Source organism: Chinchilla lanigera, unplaced genomic scaffold (assembly GCF_000276665.1).
Source record: "Chinchilla lanigera isolate Chin_1 unplaced genomic scaffold, ChiLan1.0 scaffold00151, whole genome shotgun sequence".
In the NCBI taxonomy this organism is placed as follows: Eukaryota; Metazoa; Chordata; class Mammalia; order Rodentia; family Chinchillidae; genus Chinchilla; species Chinchilla lanigera.
Genome location: NW_004955552.1, coordinates 793593 through 803219, shown reverse-complemented (window position 1 = coordinate 803219; position 9627 = coordinate 793593).

The following is a 9627-nucleotide window of genomic DNA, read 5'->3' as shown; positions in this document are numbered from 1 at the left end:
TGATGAGTAGGTGCAGCAATATAGAGATATAGATTTATCTGTATATGTATACATGTATATGTATACAGATATATACACATGTATGTGTATATATATATACATATGTATGTGTATGTGTATGTATAAAATCTGGGATAATTGTACTGCTAATGTCTAATAGTTTGCTGGAAGGAACAGTTAATACTTAAATTTTTGACCAATTTTGCATGCTTATATCTGATAATCTGAGCAACTAATTTGAAGACACCAATATGCAATATAACAACCATTGGTGTATTCCTACCATATTTTTTGGTGAAGCTCTGCATCATTGCTAATGCTTTTTAGTTTTTTTTAATTCTCTTTAATAGTTTGATCAGTATTACATCCATACATTTTGTAATCTGAGCAACATCACTGAAAATAACAGTATGAAATATAACAATCACTGTTAATTCCTATCATTTTGTTTTGAACCCCTGTATCATTTTTATTGTTTTTGCTTTGTTCTATTTTTGTCTATATTGTTGTTATTTTGTTATTGTTCTTTATTTTCTTTGTAATAAAAATGTGTGAAATGTTGCTAAGATAATTTTTGGATAGAAATTCTGTAGCATTATCTACTTATATTAAAAAATAAGAAACGTGAGACATTAAAAAGCTAAACTTCTACCTTAAACAACTCATAAATTAAACCCAAAAAAGCAGAGGGCAAGAAATAATGATAAAAGAATAAATAACGAAAGCTAAAATCCCCTAAAAAGAAAAAATCTTTGAAAAAATGTGCTTTAAAAAGATCAAAATAATTAATAAATATCTACCTATAACAACCAAGAAAAGACATAAACTTTCATTGCCAGCAATGTTTTTAAAACTAAGAGCCACTCAAAAGACCCTCGGGTCATTTAAAAAATGAGAAAGAAAAAAATTGGTGTTATTTTAGGCTTTTATATCCCACATGTAGATGTAAAACTGAATTTCTTCAAAGATAGAAAGTACTATAGGCATGAGGATTCAATAAATTAGAATTAGTTTATGTATGTTAAAGAAATTGATCCATAGTGGAAATCTCTCCTGAAGAAAAGCACGGTCCAGAAATGACTTCACTAGTGAATTAAAGTGCACACATACACACACCCATGAAGACACTTGAAAAATAAATCAAAATAAGTCTTATTTCCATGGCAAAAAAATGAAGTTTACAAAAGAACAATCTGAATGCACAGAAAGTACATTAAGAACTGAATGAACACACATCATTTTATGTTTAATGAATGATTTATAAAATGAAGTTCAAACAACACAGCCAATATACTGGAGGTCAGTTCTTCTAAGAAGCATATTCTTTATGACATTTTTCTTTTCTAGGGTTTGAGAAGGCACTGAAATTTCAGAATTAGAGAAATTATCCTGGTGTTTGTTGATTTCTTGATTATAGTCATCTTTCTGGAAGGAAATGAAATCTCAGTGTTGTTTTAATTTGCATATCTCAAGTGGCCAGTGATGCTGAATATTTTTTCATGTGTTTATTAGCTATCTGTATTTCTCCATCTGTGAAGTGTACATTTCAGATGTCTATTTCTTAATTGGATGTTTGACATTGGGAGGTCTAAATTTTGAGTGTTTTAATATATTGTTGATATTAGTTCTTTGAGTAGTAGGTGGCAAAATTTTTTCCTACTCTGTAGATTGTTTCTTTACTCTGCTAGTGGTTTCCTTTGCTGCACAGAAGCTTTTTAATTTGATGTGATCCCATTTGTTCATTCTTGGTATTATTTCTTGTGCTACCAGGGTTTGTTCACAAAGTCTTTGCCTACACTGTGTCTTCCTGAGTTTTACCTATTTGATCATCTAGCAAATTATTTCTGTTCTAATGTTTATATCTTTGGTATATTTTTATTTTAATTCAGTACATGGTGAGAAATATGGGTCTAGGTTCAACCTTCAGCATTTGGGAAGCCAATTTTTCCCAGCGCCATTTGTTAAATAGGCTATCTTATTTCCTCCTAAGGGATTTGGCCTTGAAAATAACATAGCTGATGTGCCAGGAGTCATATCTGTGTCTTCTGTTCCACTGACCCACAAATCTGTTTTGTTGCCAATGTCGTACTGTTTTTCATCACTGTAGCTGTGTAGTATAACTTGGAAGTCCATGATTATTATGTCCTCTGTCTTGCCAGTGTTGCCCAGAATTGCTAGTTCTCTTCTGGTTCTGCATAAATTTTAGGATTGCTTCTTCTACTTCTGTATGAAATATTATTTGTGTTTTGATTGAGATTGCATTAAATCTATAAACAATTTGGGAAGTACATTATGGCAATTTTGACTATATTGGTTCTGACTTTCCTTGAACAGGGGATACCTCTCCATTTTCTGATATCCTCTCCAATATCCTTTCTCAGAGTACTAATGTTTTCATCATAGAGGTCTTTCACTTCATTTGTTATGTTAATTTCAAACTACTTCATTCCCTTATTGTTATTGTCAAGTGTATTGTTTCCATATATCTCCTCTTCATGAGTTTGTTACTGGTGTACAGGAATGCTACTGATCTTTAAACACTGAGTTGGTATCTAGGGGGTTTTCAGTTGAACCTTCATTTAGCTATTTAGAGATATTTGAGCTCAAAATTTATTTAGGCATGTTCCCTTCCATTAATTGTGTGTACTGACATTTACTTCACATTTTTGTTTTTAATCTTGGAGCTAATATTTGTGAAACAGTACCCTAAGAGGCAGCCGTCCTACCACATACCAAATTTTTCACATAGGTCCATCAAACAAAGATCCACCTTGACATGGCTTCTCAATAATGTGTGTCCAGTTGCCTTAAAAATGGAAAAGAGTTAAAATTTAAGACACAACAAGAGAAAAAACCACACTGTACAAAATAGTCTTGGTAATTTTCTTTCTGATTTTGAAGATTTAGAAAAGAATAGCAAAAGTTTCATATCACACCCTCTCACATCTTATCAGATGAGAAAGCTCTCTGGCTAGATACAAATGTGAAACACTCATTTGATATATCTAATTGGAATGTGTCATAGTCATAAACAATGTGTAGAATATTACTTTACAATGGAGATTTACAACACCACAAAAATGACTATGTCTAAGTATTTCCCCAGAAATAACTGTGAAGTACATATTACCTCATATGAGAGCAACCTGGAAGATATGTAGCCTTCTTTTTTCAGGTCTCAGTACACTAAAGTTTTGGACTGGCAGAGTTGACTTCAGAATATGTTAGAATTATTGAAATTGCTAACTCAGTTAGTTAGGTCCAGTATTTGATTTAGCTTCTATCAATATATGAAATATATGAGATTGTGGTGTAATGCTTTGCTGAATAAAGTTGAATAAAATGTCACATTTAGCAATTTAATTTACCTAGACAAGCATGATATAATAATTCTCAATATTATATAAAATAATTTAAATCAATATGAATTAGGATGAAGTTTTCCTCTTTTCTAGTTTTAAACTTTAAGAAATCATAATTACAATAAGCCAGAATTTGTCAGTTTTCAAAAATTTACTAATTACTGTAGTATGAGTTAGAGGCTCAGAATCAATGTGTAACTATAAACTATAAACTCCAAACTGAGATATTGACTAAGAATATTTCAGGATTACTCATTTCATAAGAAATAATTTAGCTATTAAGTAAAGATTATTAATTGTTGATAATACTTGATACATACTTCTGTGTTAAATAAGGAGAAAAGAAAAACTTTATATATTTAAATATAGTCTAATTTCTTGTTATCTTCTACTTTTAAAATAAATATAACATATAAAATGTATAACAATAAAAACCATAGCAATATAAAAAGGCATTTTGTGTTAAGTGAAAATAATATACCTCATAATTGCTTATTTGTATTCTTTTGCATGCTGTCTTTTGGAAAATTTTTTCAAATATATTTTACAATCTTTAATTCTCTTTTTAATTTTATGTACTCATATTTTAAGGAGATAGTTCTGAAACTTTATCCAATTTTTTATGTTTTATTTTTAAAAGATTTATCTTATTTTGAGTTGGTCTACAATAATTTTATGTGTAGAATTTATTTGATACAATATGATGTTCCAATATATGTACTATGATAAAATCAGGATAAAAAGAAAATCTTTATCACTTTAAACATTTATTTTATCTTCATGTGAGAGCATTAAAGACAGTCTCTTCTAGCTGGCGTGAAATGTATAGTCTACTGTTGTTTGCTATAATCATGCCACTGTGTGATAGAACTCTAGAAACTGTTCCTCCTATACTGACATTGATCAATCCTGAAACATTCTCCTTTATATTTTCTACCTTTTTCTGTTTCTTATTTAAAGAGTAAATCTAGAGAAAAATGGAGAGAATAGTATCATGAAGATTACAAATTGGTAACATTTTATATATGTGCCTTATCATTCTCTCCTCAAACACACATACACATACCCGTGCACATGCACACATATGTAGATTAACTTTCCTTTCCTAAATCTTCTTAGAGTTTTAAATATTGTGATACTTTACCCTTAAGAACTTTAACATAGGGGCTGGGGATTTAGCTTAGCGGCAAAGCACCTGCCTGGCAAGCGCAAGGTCATGAGTTCAGTTCCCGATACCGGAGAAAAAAAAAAAAAAAAAAAAAAAAAAAAAAAAAAACTTTAACATATATCTCCTTAGAACAAGTACAATATTCGACATAGCCATATTAATTTTCTCACATTAACTCTATTATCTTGGAAGGGTGCATATTCAAGTTATACTGATTGACCTCGTATCGTCTTTTATATCTTTCTTCCTCATTGAGCTTTTCAGGGATTTTTGGATGCTAAACTCTTTGAGGTGTCTACAACAGTTTTTTTTTGGCCAGAGCAGTGAGGTGGGTAGTGGGTTCTGGGAACTGAACTCATGATCTCATTCTTGCCAGGCAGGCGCTGCGCCACTGAGCCAAATCCCTGGTCCTTTTTTTTTTTTTTTTTTTTTCTTTTTCTTTTTTTCTTTTTTATTTTTTCTCTGCAACAGTCTTGCCATAACACTGCAGGTAAAAACATTTCAGCAGAGAACTTTATTTTCCCAAAATGAACAGGGGCTGTGATTCTCAAATTTCCTCATTAAATCCTTTTTCTGGTAATCATTTTTTTCAGTGTACCATTTCCCTAAGGGGATTTCCTTTTAGAGCTTCTGGGGTGGATCTTATGACCACTCAGCAGAAGAAACTTGAGCTCCAAATATAAATGCCTTCAGCATATCCATATCAACCAAAAAGAGGTCTATGAGCTGAGTACCCCGTGGAGCACCCCTGAAGGTATGATGAAAAGAAATGATGAAAAGAAAAGAAAAGGAATGAAAAGAAATCTTCCTGGGGAGTGAGCAGAGCTTCTAGAACAGACTCCCTCATTAACTTTTTGTATAATGAGGAGTGGCCCAAGGGAAAGAGATTTATTACTGGGAAGTGGTGAATGGGCTGATTGGATAGGAGCAATCCAGTAATGTGGGGTTTAGGAGGTCCTAGGCAGAGACATGTGAATGGGCTCAGGACAGAAAAAAATCATGGGCCTCCTTTAGTGACATTGTATTTTCCACCTGAAAATATCCATCACACAGGAAGATGGGAAGCATGGCCAGTTCAGTTTGGTGTATGGGGTCATGAACAGACACTGTGGTGGCAGGGATGAAGAAGAGGCATGCAGGATACTTACCTGGGAACCCTTGCAGAACTTCCAGGGGTGCTAGTTCACCCTATTCAGTAGTGACTGCCACTCAAGATGTTTTGCTCTCCTTGCTAGCGGAGCTTCTGGGAGCACCACCCTCTGAGGCTTATTGAAGGTCTTGATATGAAAGCCTACATGATACTATATCAGAGAAGCCCTTTATAACTAAGCAAGTGTGACATAACCATGGAATCCACTTTGGTTTCTATTAGCCACTCACCCTGGAAAGTCAGGCTAATAGGATGCCAACTTGGCATGCTGAATGTTCATCTAAGGTGACAGCTCACAGACAAGACCTTGTAAAAAAATAATAAGTCAGTGTTGGTTATGTGGAGAAGTGTCCCTACTGGAAAAATACTTGACTCTGAGAACAAAGCCACATAAGTAAGTTTGGGTCCAGGCCTCACTCCAAGGACCAACTTTTGCAATTCTTCTTCCAACCCACTTAGATGATAGTATAAAGGCTTGGTTTCCAGGACAGTACATTGTGCCTCATAAGTCAGAATAAACAGTCCACTTATCCCAAAGCTTAAGTACCACCTTGTTTGAGTTTTTTATTCCAAAGCACCAAGAGGAAAAGAAATAAGTTGCCATATTGGAAAACATTAAATAATACCCTGAGAAGTCAGTGCTGCTCCTACACTAGTAGAAGATCAAGAGTAGATCTGAAATAAGGGGATGCTCACAGCTGCTTCTTGGAACATTTCACTTCCCCTATTCATCCTATATGGACAACGGAAGTTTAAACAGCAAGGATAGAGCAAACCAGAGGTTTTCTACTGCAAAAATGAAAGTCATTGCTGCTCCTCCAGACTAGCAGCCTACACCCACTGCAGGGCTAGCTGAGAAACATTGGAATGGGCATCACAGGAGGAAGATGGTGAGTACCAGGGATGCTCTTAAGACCAATTACTGTACCAGGTATGGTGTCTTATTAGAGGCCTCTTGTTTTGAATGATGTGTGGAGTTTCTGGCTTTGTGAACACTTTCAGAAAGAATAAATTAACTTAGGATACTACTATACTTAAGTGAAGCAAGTGGTGAGCTGTGTCCTGTCATATTTTATTCACTGTTCACATACATTTCACACAAAGTTTTGCTCCAATTTTGTTGTGGCAACTTACACACACTTTCAGTGTGCTAGTACGTTGTCTGTACTGGATACTTCTTCCACCTATGTCATTGTGCAGGACTGTTGCTGGACTCTGCACAGACACCTTGCATGTACAAACCCCAGGAGAGAAGGAATAACATTTGTGGAAGCCCTTGTCTAATGGGAAACAAAAGTTAATTGGGTAACTAATTCTATTTTTCATGCCTAGGACATCTCACATAACACTTTTAAGTTCTTCTAGAATAAATGAGCCTTGTAACCCCAGATGACTAATATTATTCTTCATAAAACATACCTCCACATTACATCCCATAATAAACTACATGTGTGCAATCTTTAGTCTCAGGTTCTACTTTGGAGTAAAGTGAAATGAATCCAACCTAATATATCTATAAATAGTTTGATTATGTAATTTATATACTCTGTGTGGTAAACAAGCACTTTCCAAGAGAAACTAGATGTCCTCATATATTCACTGTGTCTAGATAGGCCGAGTATCAGAGTCTAAGAAAATCCTGAAATTTATAGACTTAATATTATGGGCATGGAGGTAACGAAAATACAGTAACTGCAAATGAAAGATCAATGTGATAAAGTATTAAAAACGTAAAGCCATTTTAAAACAGACTGAACCGTAATCTTTTATTCATTCATCCATGCTTCACTTCCATTTGAATTTATTTTACTTATAGGACAAGTGATTCACAGCACTCATATTCTGCACGTACTCTGGTCACTAGTAGTTTTCCTTTTGTGATTGAATAGTGATTGGATAGACATAGTGTTATGGTCCTCGATCTAAAATACCCCCACAAGTTTCATGTCTTCAGACATGGGCTCTGAAAGAAGAACAGATTGTGGGAGCTCTGTACTCATCCTGGGATTAACCCCCCGAACAATTCATACCTGAGTACACCTTCAGAGATGGGGCTGGTTGGAGGAGCTGCCACTGGAGTCTGACTTGCAAGGTACATCCGCACCCCCAGGGCTGCCTTCTCTCTCGCTGCTCCTTGCAGCCATGGGGTCAGCAGCTCTCCCCCACCATGCCCTTCCACCATGCCAGTTCTGCCTTAGAGTTGGTCAGACATGGAACGGGCTCTCTAATACTATAGGGCCAAATAATCCTCTTTTTCTTTAAATTGTGAGTGTTGGGTGTTTTGTCCCAGGGTGGGAAGGCTGACTAATACATATAATAATGAATATTAACCCTTTACAATTATGTCAGTGGTTTGTTTGAACAATACTTTTGCATCCATATTGAGCTAGAGGGCAGACTCTAACTAATGAGAATCACTAGAAAAAGTATTTTCTCGCTCTACATTGTTCTTTCTTTTAACTCTCAGCTTCTTTGATGGAAAATTTAATTACTAGTATGTAGTAAGAATTTTAGAAGATATAGCTGGAGGTTTGTCTTGCATTGATTATCTATTTTATTTTAATTTTTTTTTTTTTGGTACCAGGAATCAAACTCAAGACCTCAGGCATGCCAGGCAAGCACTTATGCCACTGAGCTATATCCTTGGCTCCATTGTTTATCTATTTATTTATTTTTGAGACACTGGGGATTGAGCTTAGGGCCTTTGGAATGAGCAACATCCCCATTCTTTATTTATATTTTTTCATTTTGAGACAAGGTCTCACTGATTTAATAAGTTTCCCTGCATGGGTTTGAACTTGTGATTCTCCTATTTCATCCTTCCAGAGTACAGGGATAACTAATGTATGTCACATTGTCAGAATTTGATAAACTACCTTAAAAGACAAAACTTTAACCAAATGTAGTGGCATATGCCTGTAAACTCAGCTCCCTGGGAGGCTGAGGCAAGAGGATTACAAAGTTTGAGGTTAGTTTGGTGATAGTGATAGCCAGTGTTGTATTTAAAAGAAAATAAATAAATGAAAAGGAAAGGGAATGTATCTCAGTGGTAGCATTTGCCTAGCATGTATAAGGCCTTGGATTCAATCCCTAGTTCTGCCAAAAAATGTTGATAAGTTATTAAAGATTCTGATTTCATAATATTATTATGAACTTTATGTGAGCCATAGGATAAAATATATTGGAGATTGTAATCAACATTGAAATCACACTCTTTATCAAATCTGGAGACAATGGATAAGTGCTGATCCCTAAACTCCAGGGGACATTTCAAGGTACCAAAAAACTCTAGAGGGGGAATAAATCAGGATAATAGGATGTATCAGCTTGTTTTGATAGTACTGGTGGGGCACCAGTGAGGTAAGACACTGTACTTTAAGGCCACTCTCTAATTGCAGTGTGCATGCATGTGCATTTTGTGTGTGTGTGTGTGTGTGTGTGTGTGTTTATGTGTGTGTAACACAAGGAGGTGGAGAATGAGGAGGAGGAAGCTCTAGGATAAATAAAATAAGTGACATGATAATCAGGTTGAGATACTGAGTTTGTAACTGAAAGCGTAATGAAAGTTAATCAAAATGGAAACCACAACTGGCACTTGACAATGGTAGATGGTTACAGTGGTGGATGGAAATTGCATATCATTCAGGGAATGCGGGGAATGCCCAGGATTCCCAGAGAAGAGCCATAATGGTCCATCAGGGAACATGTATACCAATCTACGGCTCCTCAAGGAAGAAAGAGCTTTGGAGAAACGGGAGTTCTTCCTTTCTGGAGGAGAGTCAGCAAGAGGTCACCGTTATCTGAACCTGGAAAACACATGTCAGTACTAGTTACTTTGCCAGGGCTTCATGGTGTAAAGTTACTTGCACAACTATATGCTCATAAATTCTTGTTGATAAGTCATCAGGGTGAGATTAACTAAATCAGGGAAAAGAGTGAATCAATAG